The sequence below is a fragment of the Equus przewalskii genome, chromosome 26 (genome assembly GCF_037783145.1).
Source record: "Equus przewalskii isolate Varuska chromosome 26, EquPr2, whole genome shotgun sequence".
NCBI classification, from domain to species: domain Eukaryota; kingdom Metazoa; phylum Chordata; class Mammalia; order Perissodactyla; family Equidae; genus Equus; species Equus przewalskii.
The window spans coordinates 115,540-131,118 of NC_091856.1; positions in this window are offsets into that span (position 1 = coordinate 115,540).

Consider the following 15,579-nt stretch of genomic DNA (forward strand, 5'->3'; position numbering starts at 1 on the left):
GGGCACTGGATTCACATTGAGGGACAAAGAAGGGGCACTGCAACCCGTGAATGGACACTGCTTCCAGCTGATGTGGAAATGCAGGCGCACTGCAATCATTGCAGGATCACTGCATCCAATGCATGTTCACAGCATCCACATTCAAGGACACTGCAGGGTGCACTGCAACCACTGCCAGATCACTGCATCCATCTTCATGGGCACTGCATCCTCCGTCACAACATACTGCATCAGCCTAGTGAGACACCGCATCCACTGCATGACCAGCGCATCCACATTCCACAACAATGTCAGGGCACAGCAGCCACAGCAGGGACACAGCATCCACCTTCACGGGCACTGCATCCTCCATCACAACATACTGCATGCACCTTGTGGGACACTGCATCCTATCCACGGGACTGAATGCACGTTCTTTGACAATGCAGTGCTCACTGCAACCACAGCAGGGACACTGCATACAGCTGAAGTCTCACTGCAGGTGCACTGCATTCAGCACAGGCTCACTGCATCCACCTTCATGGGCACTGCATCTTCCATCACAACATACGACATCCACCTTGAGGGACACTGCATCCACTGCATGACCACTGCATCCACATTCAGGTAAACTGCAGGGGGTAGTCCAACCACTGCAGGATCACTGCATCCACCTTCATGGGCACTGCTCCTCCGTCTCAACATACTGCATAAACATTTAGGTACACTGCATCCACTGAATGGGCGCTGCATTCACCTTCAGTGACACTGAAGGCAGCAATGCAACCCTTGCAGGGACACTGCTTCCAGCTGAAGTGGAAATGCAGGCGCACTGCAAACACTGCAGGATCACTGCATCCACTGCATGTTCACAGCATCCACATTCAGGGACACAGCAGTGTGCACAGAAACCACTGCTGGATCACTGCATCCACCATCATGGGCCCTGCATCCTCCGTCACAACATACTGCATAAACCTTAGGTACATGGCATCCACTGCATGGGCTGTGCAGTCATGCTCAGGGACACAGGATGGGGCACTGCAGCCACTGCAGGGACTCTGCAGCCAGCTGAAGTTGCACTGCAGGTGCAGTGCCATGACTGTATGATCACTGCATACTTCTTCATGATCACAGAATCCTCCATCACAACATAAGCCATCCACCTTGTGGGACACTTCATCCACTGCATGAGCACTGCATCCACATTCCAGGACAATGCAGGGGGCACTGCAACCACTGCAGCAACACTGTATCCTGCTGAATTGGCACTGCAGGTGCACTGCCATCACTGGAGGATCAGTGCATTCACCTTCATCTACACTGCATAGTACAACACACCACAATGCCTCCACCTTGTGTGACACTGCATCCACTGCATGACTACTGCATCCACATTCCCTCTCAATGCGTGGGGCACTGCAAACGCAGTAGTGACACTGCATCCACATTCATGAGGACTGCATTATCCGTCATAACATACTGCATAGACCTTGTGGGACACTGCATCCACTGTCTGTCAACTGCATCCACATTCCCAGACAATGCGGAGGGCACTGCAAGCACTGCAGGGACACTGCATCCACCTTCATGAGAACTGCATCATCCGTCATAACATACTGCATCCACCTTGTGGGACACTGAATCCACTGCCTGGGCCCTGCATCCACATTCCTGGACAATGCAGGGGACACTGCAACCACTGCAGCAACACTGCATCCAGCTGAAGTGGCACTGCAGGATCTCTGCAACCTCCTTCATGATCACTCAATCCTCCATGACTACAAAAGGCATTCACCTTGAGGGACACTGCATCCACTGCATGGGCACTGCATCCACGTTCAGGGACACCTCAATTGGATCTGCAACCACTGCAGCAACACTGCATCCAGTTTAAGTGGCTCTGCAGGCGCACTGCAATCACTGCAGGCTCACGGCATCCACTTCGTGAGCACTGCACTGTCCGTCACAACAGACTGCTTCCACTTTTGGGGCACAGCATGCACTGCATGGGTACTGCATCCACGTTCAGGGAAACTGTAGGGGGCACTGCAACCACACAGGATCACCAAATCCACCTTCATGGGCACTGCATGCTCCGTCACAACATACTGCATAAACCTTCAGGTACAATGCATTCACTGCATGGACACTGCATTCATATTCAGGGACACAGAAGGCAGCACTGCAAACGCTGAATGGACATGGCTTCCAGCTGATGTGGAAATGCAGGCGCAATGCAATCAATGCAGGATCACTGCATCCAATGCATTTTCACAACATCCACATTCAGGGACACAGCAGGGTGCACTGCAACCACTGCGGGATCACTGCATCCACCTTCATGGGCACTGCATCCTCCGTCACAACATACTGCATGCACCTTGTGGGACACTGCATCCAAAGCCTGGGCACTGCATCCACATTCAGGGACAATGCAGTGCGCACTGCAACCCTGCAGGGACAAAGCATCCAGCTGAAGTGGCACTGAAGGCGTACTGCAATCACTGCTAGCTAACTGCCTCCAACTGGTGGGCACTGCATCCTCTGTCACAATATATGGCAACCAACATTTGGTACTCTGCATCCAGTGCATGGGCACTGCATCCACATTAAGGGACACAGAACAGGGCACTGCAACCACTGCAGAGACACTGCAGCCAGGTGAAGTGGCACTGCAGGTGCACTGCAATGCCTGCAGGATCACTGCATCCTCCTTCATGATCACTGAATCCTCCATCACAACATAAGGAATCCACCTTGAGGGACACTGTATCCACTGCATGAGCACTGCATCCACATTCAGGTAAAATGCAGGGGGCACTGCAACCACTGCAGGATCACTGCATCCACCTTCATGGGCACTGCATCCTCTGTCACAACATAGTGCATGCACATTGTGAGACACTGCATCCACTGCATGGGCACTGCATCCACTTTCAAGGACACAGCATTTGGCTCTGCAACCACTGCAGCAACACTGCATCCAGCTGAAGTGGCACTGCAAGCGCACTGCAATCACTGCAGGCTCACTGCATCCACCTTCGTGGGCACTGCATCCTCCATCACAGCATACCGCATCCACCTTTTGGGACACTGCATGCACTGCTTGGGCACTGCATCTACATTCAGGGAAACTGTAGGGGGCACTGCAACCACTGCAGGTTCAATGCGTCCATCTTCATGGGCACTGCATCCTCCAACATAACATACTGTATCCGCCTTGTGAGACACTGCATCCAGTGCATGACACTTGCATCCACATTCCAGGACAATGGCAGCGGCACTGCAAACACAGCAGTGATACAGCATCCACCTTCGTGAGAACTGCATCCTCCATCACAACATATTGCATAAACCTTTAGGTACACTGCATCCACTGAATGGGCACTGCATTCACCTTCAGGAACACAGAAGGTGGCACTGCAACACTTGCAGCGACACTGCTTCCAGCTGATGTGCAATTGCATGCGCACTCCAATCACTGCAGGATCACTCATCACTGCATGTTCACAGCATCCACATTCAGGGACACAGCAGGGTGCACTGCAACCACTGCCAGATCACTGCATCCACCTTCATGGGCACTGCATCCTCTGTCACAACATCCTACATGCACATTGTTGGACACTGAATCCACTGCATGGGCACTGCATCCTCGTTCAGGGACATCTCATTGGATCTGCAACCACTGCAGCAACACTGCATCCAGTTGATGTTTCTCTACAGGTGCACTGGAATCACTGCAGGCTCACGGCATCCACCTTCGTGGTCACTGCATCGTCCGTCACAACAGACTTCTTCCACCCTGTGGGACACATCATGCACTGCATGGGCACTGCATCCACATTCAGGAAAACTGTGTGGGGCACTGCAACCACACAGGTTCACTGCATCCAAATTTAGCGGCAGTGCATCCTCCAACACAACATATTGTATAAACATTTAGGTACAATGCATTCACTTCATGGGCACTGCATTCACATTCAGGGACACAGAAGGTGGCACTGCAACCCCTGAATGAACACTGCTTCCAGCTGATGTGGAAATGCAGGTGCACTGGAATCTTGCAGGATCACTGCATCCAATGCATGTTCAGAGCATCCACATTCAGGGACAAAGCAGAGTGCACTGCAACCACTGCGGGATCACTGCCTCCACCTTAAAGGACACTGAATCCTCCGTCACAACATACTGCATGCACCTTGTGGGACACTGCATCCAAAGACTGGGCACTGCATCCACATTCAGGGACAATGCAGGGGGCACTGCAACCACTGCAGGGACACTGCATCCTGATGAAGTGGCACTTCAGGTACACTGCAATGACTGCAGGATCACTGCATCGTCCTTCATGGGCACTGAAGCCCACTTCACAACATACTGCATCCACCTTGGGTCACACTTCATCCACTGCATGGGCACTGCATCCACATTAAGAGACATGGCAAGGGGCTCTGCAACCACTGCAGCTACACTGCATCCAGCTGAAGTGGCACTGCAGGAGCACTGCAATAACTGAAGTTTCACTGCATCCACTACATTGGCACTGCATCAATATTCCAGGACAATGCCGTGTGCACTGCAAGCACTGCATGGACACTGCATCCACCTTCATGGGGACTGCATACTCCGACACAACATACTGCATGCACCTTGTGGGACACTGCATCCAGTGCCTGGGCACTGCATCCATGTTCTAGGACAATGTAGTGTGCACTGCAACCACTGCGGGGACACTGCATACAGCTGAAGTCGCAGTGCAGGCGTACTGCATTCAGCACAGGCTCACTGCATCCACCTTCGTGGGTACTGCATCTTCCATCACAACATACGACATCCACCTTGTGGGACACTGCAACTACTGCATGGGAACTGCATCCACATTCAGGGAACTGTAGGGGGCACTGCAACCACTGCAGCAACACGGCCTCCACCTTCATGGGCCCTGCATCCTCCATCACAACATACTGCATCCACCTTGTGGGACACTGCCTCCACTGCATGTCTACTGCATCCACATTAATGGACAATGCGGGGGACACTGCAAGCACTGCATGGACACTGCAGCCACCTTCATGAGAACTGTATCATCCATCATAACATACTGTATCCAGCTTGTGGGACACTGCATCCACTGCCTGGGCATTGCATCCACATTCCCGTCCAATGCAGGGGGAACTACAAACACTGCAGCAACACTGCATCCCGCTGAAGTGGTACTTCAGGTGCACTGCCATCACTGCAGGATCACTGCATTCACCTTCATGGGCACTGCATCCTCTGTCACCACAGACTGCATGCACATTGTGGGAGACTGCATCCAAAACCTGAGTACTGCATCCACATTCAGGGACAATGCAGTGCACACTGCAACCACTGCAACAACACTGCATCCAGTTGAAGTGGCACTGAAGGTGTACTTAAATCACTGCCGGCTCACTGCACCCAACTCTTGGGCATTTCATCCCGTCACTACATACGGCAATCAACTTTTGGTACTGTGCATCCAGTGCATGGTCACTGAATCCACATTAACGGACACGGAATGGGGCACTGCAACCACTGCAGGGACACTGCAGCCAGCTGACGTGGTACAGCAGGTGCACTGCAATGACTCCAGGATTTCTGCAGCCTCCTTCATGACCACTGAATCCTCTATCACAACATAAGGCATCCATCTTGAGGGACATGGCATCCACTGCATGAGCACTGCATCCACATTCAGGTAAACTTCAGGGGGCACTGCAACCACTGCAGCATCACTGCATCCACCTTCATGGGCCCTGCATCCTCCATCACAACATACTGCCTCCACCTTGAGGGACACTGCATCCACTGCATGACTACTGCATCCACATTCCCGGACAATGAGGGGAGCACTGCAAGCACTGCAGGGACACTGCATTCACCTTCATTAGAACTGCATCATCCATCATAAGATACTGCACCCACCTTGTGGGACCCTGCATCCACTTCCTTGGCACTGCATCCACATTCCCAGACAATGCAGGGGGCACTGCAACCACTGCAGCATCACTTCATCCAGCTGAAGTAGCACTGCAGCGGCACTGCAGTCACTGCAAGCTCACTGCATCCACCTTCGTTGACACTACATCCTCCGTCACAACATACTGCATCCACCTTGTGGGACACTGCATGCACTGCATGGGCACTGCATCCGCATTCAGGGAACTGTAGGGGTCACTTCAACCACGGCAGCATCACTGCATCCACCTTCATGGGCCATGCATCCTCCATATCGACATACTGCATCCACTTTGTGGGACACTGCATCCACTGCATGAGCACTGCATTCACATTCAGGTAAACTGCAGGGGGCACTGCAACCACTGTAGGATCACTGCATCCACCTTCATGAGAACTGCATCCTCCATCACAACATACTGCATGCACATTGTGGGACACTGCATCCACTGCATGGGCACCACATCCACGTTCAGGGACACTGCAGTGGGCTATGCATCCACTGCAGGAACACTGCATCCAGCTGATGTGTCACTGCGGGCGCACTGCTATCACTGCAGGCTCACTGCATCCAACTTCGTGGGCACGGCATCCTCTGTCACAATGTACTGCATCCTCTTGTGGGACACTGCATGCACTGCATGGGCACTGCATCCACATTCAGGGAAAGTGTAGCGGGCACTGCAAGCACTGCAGGTTCACCACATCCACCTTAATGAGCACTGCATCCTCCATCACAACAAACTGCATGCACATTGTTTGACACTGCATCCACTGCATTAGCACTGCATCCACGATTAGGGACACTGCAGTTGGCTCTTCAACAACTGCAGCAACACTGCATTCAGCTGAAATGGCAGTGCAGGTGCACTGCAATCACTGATGGCTCACTGCATCCACCTGGTGGACACTGCATGCACTGCAAGGGCACTGCATCCACATTCAGGAAAACTCTAGGGGGCACTGCAAGCACTGCTGGTTCACCACTTCCACCTTCATGGGGATTGCATGCTATAACAAAACATACTGCATCCGCCTTGTGAAACACTGCATCCACTGCTTGAGCAGTGCATCCACGTTCCAGGACAATTCAGGGGGCACTGCAACCACTGGAGGGACACTGCATCCCCATTCATGGGCACTGCATCCTCCGTCCCAACATACTGCATAAACCTTATGGTACACTGCATCCATTGCATGGGCACTGCATTCACCTTCAGTGAGACAGAGGGCAGCACTGCAACCCCTGCAGTGACACTGCTTCCAGCTGAAGTGGAAATGCAGGCGCACTGCCATCACTGCAGGATCACTGCATTCACCTTCATCGGCACTGCACACTACAACACACCACAATGCCTCCACATTGTGGGACCCTGCATCCACTGCATGAGCACTGCATCCACATTCCAGGACAATGCAGGGGGCATTGCAACCACTGCAGGGACACTGCATCCAGCTGAAGTGGCACTGAAGGAATACTGCAATCACTGCCAGCTCTCTGCATCCAACTCCAGGGCTCTGCATCCTCTGTCACAACATAAGGCAGCCAACATTTGGTACTCTGCATCCACTGCATGGGCACTGCATCCACACTCAGGGGCACAGGAAAGGGGCAATGCAACCACTGCAGGGACACTGCAGCCAGCTGAAGTGGCACAGCAAGTTCACTGCATTGACTGCAGGATCACTGCATCCTCCTTCATGATCACTGAATCCTCCAACAGATCATAAGGCATCCACCTATAGGGACACTGCATCCACTGCATGAACACTGCATCCACATTCAGGGAAACTCCAGGGGGCAGTGCAACCACTGCAGGATCACCGCATCCACCTTCATGGGCACTGCATCCTCCATCACACCATAGTGCATGCACATTGTGGGACACTGCATCCTCTCCATGGGGCATGCATCCACGTTCAGGGACACCACAGTTTGCTCTGCAACAACTGCAGCACCGTTGCATCCAGCTGAAGTGGCACTGAAAGCGCACTGCAATCACTTCAGGCTCACTGCATTCACCATCATGGGCACTGCATCCTCCGTCACAGCATACGGCATCCACCTTGTGGGAGACTCCATGCACTGCATGGGCACTGCATCCACATTCAGCGAAACAGTAGTGGGCACTGCAACCACTGTAGGTTCACCGCATCCACTTCATTGGCACTGCATCCTCCGACAAAACATACTGCATCTGCCTTTCAGACACTGCATCCACTGCATGACCCCTGCATCCAAATTCCAGCACAATTCCGGGGACCCTGCAACCACTGCTGGGACACTGCATTCGCCTTCATATGCACTGCATCCTCCCTCACAACATATTTCATTAACCTTTAGGTACACTGCCTCCAATGCATGGGCACTGCATTCACCATCAGAGACACAGAAGGTGGCACTGCAACCACTGCAGCAACACTGCTTCCAGCTGATGAGGCAATGCAGGCGCACTGCAATCACTGCAGGATCACAGCATCCACTGCATGTTCACAGCATCCACATTCAGGGACACAGCAGGGTGGACTGCAACCACTGCAGGGAGACTGCATCCAGATGAAGTGGCACTGCAGGTGCACTGCAATGACTGCAGGATCACTGCGTCGTCCTTCATGGGCACTGAATCCTGCTTCACAACATACTGCATCCACCTTGAGTCACACTGCAGACACTGCATGGGCTCAGCATTCACATTCAGGGACATGGCAGGGGGCTCTGCAACCACTGCAGCTACACTGCATCCAGATGAAGTGGCACTGCAGGTGCACTGCAATCACTGAATATTCACTGCACCCACTGCATAGGCACTGCATCAACATTTCAGGACCATGCCGGGGGTACTGCAACCACAGCAGGGACACTGCATCCCCCTTCATGGGCACTGCATCCTCCGTCACAACATACTGCATAAACCTTTAGGTACACTGCATCCACTGCATGGGCACTGCATTCACCTTCAGTGACACAGAAGGCAGCACTGCATCCCCTGCAGGGACACTTCTTCCAGCTGATGTGGAAATGCAGGCGCACTGCAATCACTGCAGGATCACTGCATCCACTGCATGTTCAGAGCCTGCACATTCAGGGACACAGCAGCGTGCACTGCAACCACTGCTGGATCTCTGCAACTACCCTAATTGGTAGCGCATCCTCCATCAAAACATAGTGCATGCACCTTGTGGGACACTGCCTCCAATGCTGGGCACTGCATCCACGTTCTCAGACAATGCAGTGGGCACCACAACCACTGCAGGGACACAGCATACAGCTGAAGTCGCAGTGCAGGTGCACTGCATTCAGCACAGGCTCACTGCATCCACCTCCGTGGGCACTGCATCTTCCATCACAACATACGACATCCACCTTGTGGGACACTGCATGCACTGCATGTGCACTTCATGAACATTCAGGGAACTTTTGTGGGCACTGCAACCACTGCAGCATCACTGCATCCACCTTCATGGGCCCTGCATCCTCCATCACAACATACTGCATCCACCTTGTGGGACACTGCATCCAGTGCATGACTACTGCATCCACATTCCCAGGACAATGCTGAGGGCACTGCAAGCACTGCAGGGACACTGCATCCACCTTCATGAGAACTGCATCATCCGTCATAACATACTGCATCCACCTTGTGGGACATTGCAGCCACTGCCTCGGTGCTGCATACACATTCCCGGACAATGCAGGGGGGCACTGCAACCACTGCAGCAACACTGCATCCAGCTGAAATGGCACTGCTGGTGCACTGCCATCACTGCAGGAACACTGCATTCACCTTCATTAGCACTGCATACTACAATACACCACAATGCCTCCACATTGTAGGACACTGCATCCACTGCATGAGCACTGCATCCACATTCCAGGACAATGCAGGGGGCATTGCAACCACTGCAGGGACACTGCATCCAGCTGAAGTGGTACTGAAGGTGGACGGCAATCACTTCCAGCTCACTGTATACAACTCCAGGGCTCTGCATCCTCTGTCACAACATACGGCAACCAACATTTGCTGCTCTGCATCCACTGCATGGGCAGAGCATCCACATTCAGGGACACAGGACGGGGCATTGCAACCACTGCAGGGACACTTCAGCCAGCTGAAGTGGCACTGCAAGTTCACTGCAATGACTGCAGGGTCACTTCATCCTCCTTCATGATCACTGAATCCTCCAACAGATCATAAGGTATCCACCTTGAGGGACACTCCATCCACTGCTTGAGCACTGCATCCACATTCATGCAAACTGCAGGGGGCACTGCAACCACTGCAGGTTCACCGCATCCAACTTCATGGGCACTGCATCCTTCGTCAAAGCATACTGCATCCGCCTTATGACACACTGCTTCCACTGCATGACCCCTGCATCCACATTCCAGGACAATGCCGGGGTCACTGCAAACTTTGCAGGGACACTGCATCCACCTTCATGGGTACTGCATCATCCGTCACATCATTCTGCTTAAACATTTAGGTACACTGCACCCACTGCATGGGCACTGCATTCACCTTCAGGGACAGAGAAGGTGGCACTTCAACCCCTGCAGGGTCACTGAATGCAGCTGATGTGGAAATGCAGGTGCACTGCAATGACTGCAGGATCACTGCATCCAACTCGTGGGAACTGCATCTTCTGTCACAACATACGGCAACCAACGTTTGGTACTCTGCATCCTCTGCATGGGAACCGCATCCACATTCAGGGACACAGAACAGGGCACTGCAACCACTGCAGCAACACTGCATCCAGCTGAAGTGGCACTGCAGGTGCAGTGCAATCACTTCAGGCTCACTGCATCCACCTTCGTGGGCACTGCATCCTCCGTCACAACACACTGCATCCACCTTGTGGGACACTGCATGCACTGCATGGGCAATGCATCCACATTCAGGGAAACTGTACAGGGCACTGCAACCACTGCAGGTTCACCACATCGACCTTTATGGGCACTGCATACTCCGACAAAACATTCTGCATCTGCCTTGTGAGACACTGCATCCACTGCATGACTCATGCATCCATATTAGAGGACAATGCCAGGGGCACTGCAACCACAGCAGGGACACTACATCCACCTTCATGGGCACTGCATCTTCCATCACATCATTCTGCTTAAACCTTTAGGTACACTGCACCCACTGCATGGGCACTGCATTCACCTTCAGGGACACAGAAGGCAGCACTTCAACCCCTGCAGAGTCACTGCTTGAAGCTGATGTGTAAATGCAGGCGCACTGCAATCACTGAAGGATCACTGCATCCAACTCGTGGGCACTGCGTCTTCTGTCACAACATATGGCAACCAACGTTTAGTAATCTGCATCCTCTGCATGGGCACGCATCCACCTTCAGGGGCACAGAATGGGGCACTGTAACCACTGCAGGGACACAGCAGCAAGCTGAAGTGGCACTGCAGGTACACTGCAATGACTGCAGGATCACAGCATCCTCCTTCATGATCACTGAATCCTCGATCACAACATAAGACATCCACTTTGAGGGACACTGCATCCACTGCAGGAGCACTGCATCCACATTCAGGTAAACTGAAGGGGGCACTGCAACCACTGCAGGATCACAGCATCCACCTTCTTGGGCACTGAATCCTCCATCACAACATACTGCATGCACATTGTGGGACACTGCATCCAATGCCTGTGCACTGCATCCACATTCTCAGACAATGCAGTGGGCACTGCAGCCACTGCAGGGACACTGCAAACAGCTGAAGTCGCACTGCAGGTGCACTGCATTCAGCACAGGCTCACTGCATCCACCTTCATGGGCACTGCATCCTCCAACAAAACATACTGCATCCACCTTGTGAGACACTGCATCCACTGCATGAACCCTGAATCTACATTCCAGCAGAATGACGGGGGCCTTGGAACCACTGGTGGGACAATGCATCCGCCTTCATGCGCACTGCCTCCTCCGTCACAACATACTGCATAAAACTTTAGGTACACTGCCTCCACTGCATGGGCACTGCATTCACCTTCTTGGACACAGAAGGTGGCACTGCAACCACTGCAGCAACACTTCTTCCAGCTGATGAGGAAATGCAGGTGCACTGCAATCACTGCAGGATCACTGCATCCACTGCATGTTCAGAGAATCCACATTCAGGGACACGGCAGGGTGCACTGCAACCACTGCAGGGACACTGCATCGAGATGAAGTGGCACTGCAGGTGCACTGCAATGAATGCAGGATCACTGCATCCTAATTCATGGGCACCTAATCCTCCAACACATCATAATGCATACACCTTGAGGGACACTGCATCCACTGCATGAGCACTGCATCCACATTCAGGTAAACTGCAGGGGGCACTGCAAAAACTGCAGGATCACTGCATCCACCTTCATGGACACTGCATCCTCCTTCACAACATACTGCATGCACATTGTGGGACACTGCATCCACTGCATTGGGACTGCATTCACATTCAGGGACCCTGCAGTTGGCTCTGCAACCACTGCAGCAACACTGCATCCAGCTGAAGTGGCACTGTTAGCACACTGCAATCACTTCAGGCTCACTGCATCCACCTTTGTGGACACTGCACCCTCCGTGACAATATACCGCATCCACCTTGTGGGACACTGCATGCACTGCATGGGCACTGCATCCACATTCAGTGAAACTGTATGGGGCACTGCAACCACTGCAGGTTCACCACATCCACCTTCATGGGCACTGCATCCTCCAACAAAACGTACTGCATAAACATTTAGGTACTCTGCATCCACTGCATGGGCACTGCATTCACCTTCAAGGACACAGAAGGCGGCACTGCAACCACTGCAACAAGACTGCTTCCAGCTGATGAGGAAATGCAGGCGCACTGCAATCACTGCAGGATCACTGCATCCATTGCATGTAGACAGCATCCACATTCAGGGGCACAGCAGGGTGCTCTGCAACCACTGCTGGGAAATGGTATCCAGATGAAGTGGCATTGCAGGTGCACTGCAATGACTGCAGGATCACTGCATCGTTCTTCATGGGCCCTGAATCCTACTTCACAACATACTACATCCAACTTGAGTCACATTGCAGACACTGCATGGGCACAGCATCCACATTCAGGGACATGGCAGGGGGCTCTGCAACCACTGCAGCTACACTGCATCCAGCTGAAGTGGTACTGCAGGCGCACTGCAATCACTGAAGATTCACTGCATCCACTGCATTGGCACTGCATCAACATTTCAGGACAATGCAGGGGCACTGTAACCACTGGAGGGACACTGCATCCCCCTTCATGGGCACTGCATCCTCTGTCACAACGTACTGCATAAACCTTTAGGTACACTTCATCCACTGCATGGGCACTGCATTCAACTTCAGGGACACGGATGGTGGCACTGCAACCCCTGAAGGGACACTGCTTCCAGCGCATGTGGAAATGCAGTCGCACTGCAATCACTGCGGGATCACTGCATCCCTGCATGTTCACAGCATCCACATTCAGGGACACAGTGGGGGGCACTGCAACCAGTGCTGGATCACTGTGTCCACCCTCATGGGCACTGCATCCTCTGTAACAACATACTGCATGCACCTTGTGGGGCACTGCATCCAATGCCTGGGCACTGCATCCAAAATTCTCGGACAATGCAGTGGGCACTGCCATCACTGCAGGGACACTGCATACAGCTGATGTCGCACTGCAGGCTCACTGCACTCAGCACAGGCTCACTGCATCCACCTACATGGCCCCTGCATCCTCCATCACAACATACTGCATCCACCTTGAGGGACACTGCATCCACTGAATGACTACTGTATCCACATTCCTGGACAATGTGGGGGACACTGCAAGCACTGCAGGGACACTGCATCCACCTTCATGAGAACTGCATCATCCGTCATAACATACTGCATCCACCTTGTGGGACAATGCATCCACTGCCCGGGCACTGCATCCACATTCCTGGACAATGCAGGGGCACTGCACTCACTGCAGCAACACTGCATCCAGCTGAAGTGGCACTGCAGATGCACTGCCATCACTGCAGGATCCCCGCATTCACCTTCATCAGCACTGCATACTACAACACAACATACTGCCTCCACCTTTTGGGACAATGCATCCACTGCATGGACACTGCATCCACATTCAGGGAACTTTAGGGGGCACTGCAACCACTGCAACATCACTGCATCCACCTTCATGGGCCCTGCATCCTCCATCACAACATACCGCATCCACCTTGTGGGACACTGCATCCACTGCATGAGCACTGCATCCACACTCAGGGACACAGAACGGGGCACTGCAAGCACTGCAGGGACACTGCAGCCAGCTGAAGTGGCACTGCAGGTTCACTGCAATGATGGCAGGATCACTGCATCCATATTCATGGGCATTGCTTCCTCCGTCACAACATACTGCATGCACATTGTGGGACACTGCATCCACTGCATGTGCACTACATCCACGTTCAGGGACACTGCAGTTGGCTCTGCAACCACTGAGGGAACACTGCATCCAGTGGAAGATGCAAGACAGGCGCACTAAAATCACTGCAGGCTCACTGCATCCACCTTCGTGGGCACTGCATCCTCCGTCACAACATTCTGCATACACATTGTGGGACACTGCATGCACTGCCTGGGCACAGCATCCACATTCCTGGACAATGCAGGGGGCACTGCAACTACTGTAGCAACACTGCATTCTGCGGAAGTGTCACTGCAGGCGCAATGCCATCAGAGGAGGATCAGTGCATTCACCTTTATCGGCACTGCATACTACAACACACCACAATGTCTCCACAGTGTGGGACACTGCATCGACTGCAGGAGCACTGCATCCACATTCCAGGACAATGCAGGGGGCATCACAATTACTGCAGGGACACTGCATCCAGCTGAAGTGGCACTTAAGGCATACTGCAATCACTGCCTGCTCACTGCATCCAACTAGTGGGCACTGTATCCTCTGACACAACATACTGCAACCAACTTTCGGTACTCTGCATCCACTGCATGGGCACTGCATCCACACTCAGGGACACAGAACTGGGCACTGCAACCACTGCAGGGACACTTCAGCCAATTGAAGTGGGACTGCAGGTGCACTGCATTGATTGCAGGATCACTGCATCCTCCATGATCACTGAGTCCTCCAGCACAACATAAGGCATCCACCTTGAGGGACACTGCATCCACTGCATGAGCACTGCAATCAACTTCAGGGAAACTGCAGGGGGCACTGCAACCACTGCAGAATCACTGCATCCACTGTCATGGGCACTGCATCATCCGTCACAACGTACTGCATGCACATTGTGTGAAACTGCATCCACTGCATGAGCACTGCATCCATATACAGGGACACTGCAGTTGGCTCTGAAACCACTGCAGCAGCACCGCATCCATCTGAAGTGGTACTGCAGGTGCACTGCAATCACTGCAGGCTCAGTGCATTCACCTTCATGGGCAATGCATCCTCTGACAAAACATACAGCATCCGCCTTGTGAGACACTACATCCACTGCAGGACCCCTGCATCCATATTCCAGGATACTGCCGGGGACATTGCAACCACTGCAGGGACACTGCATTCACCTTCATGTGCACTGAATC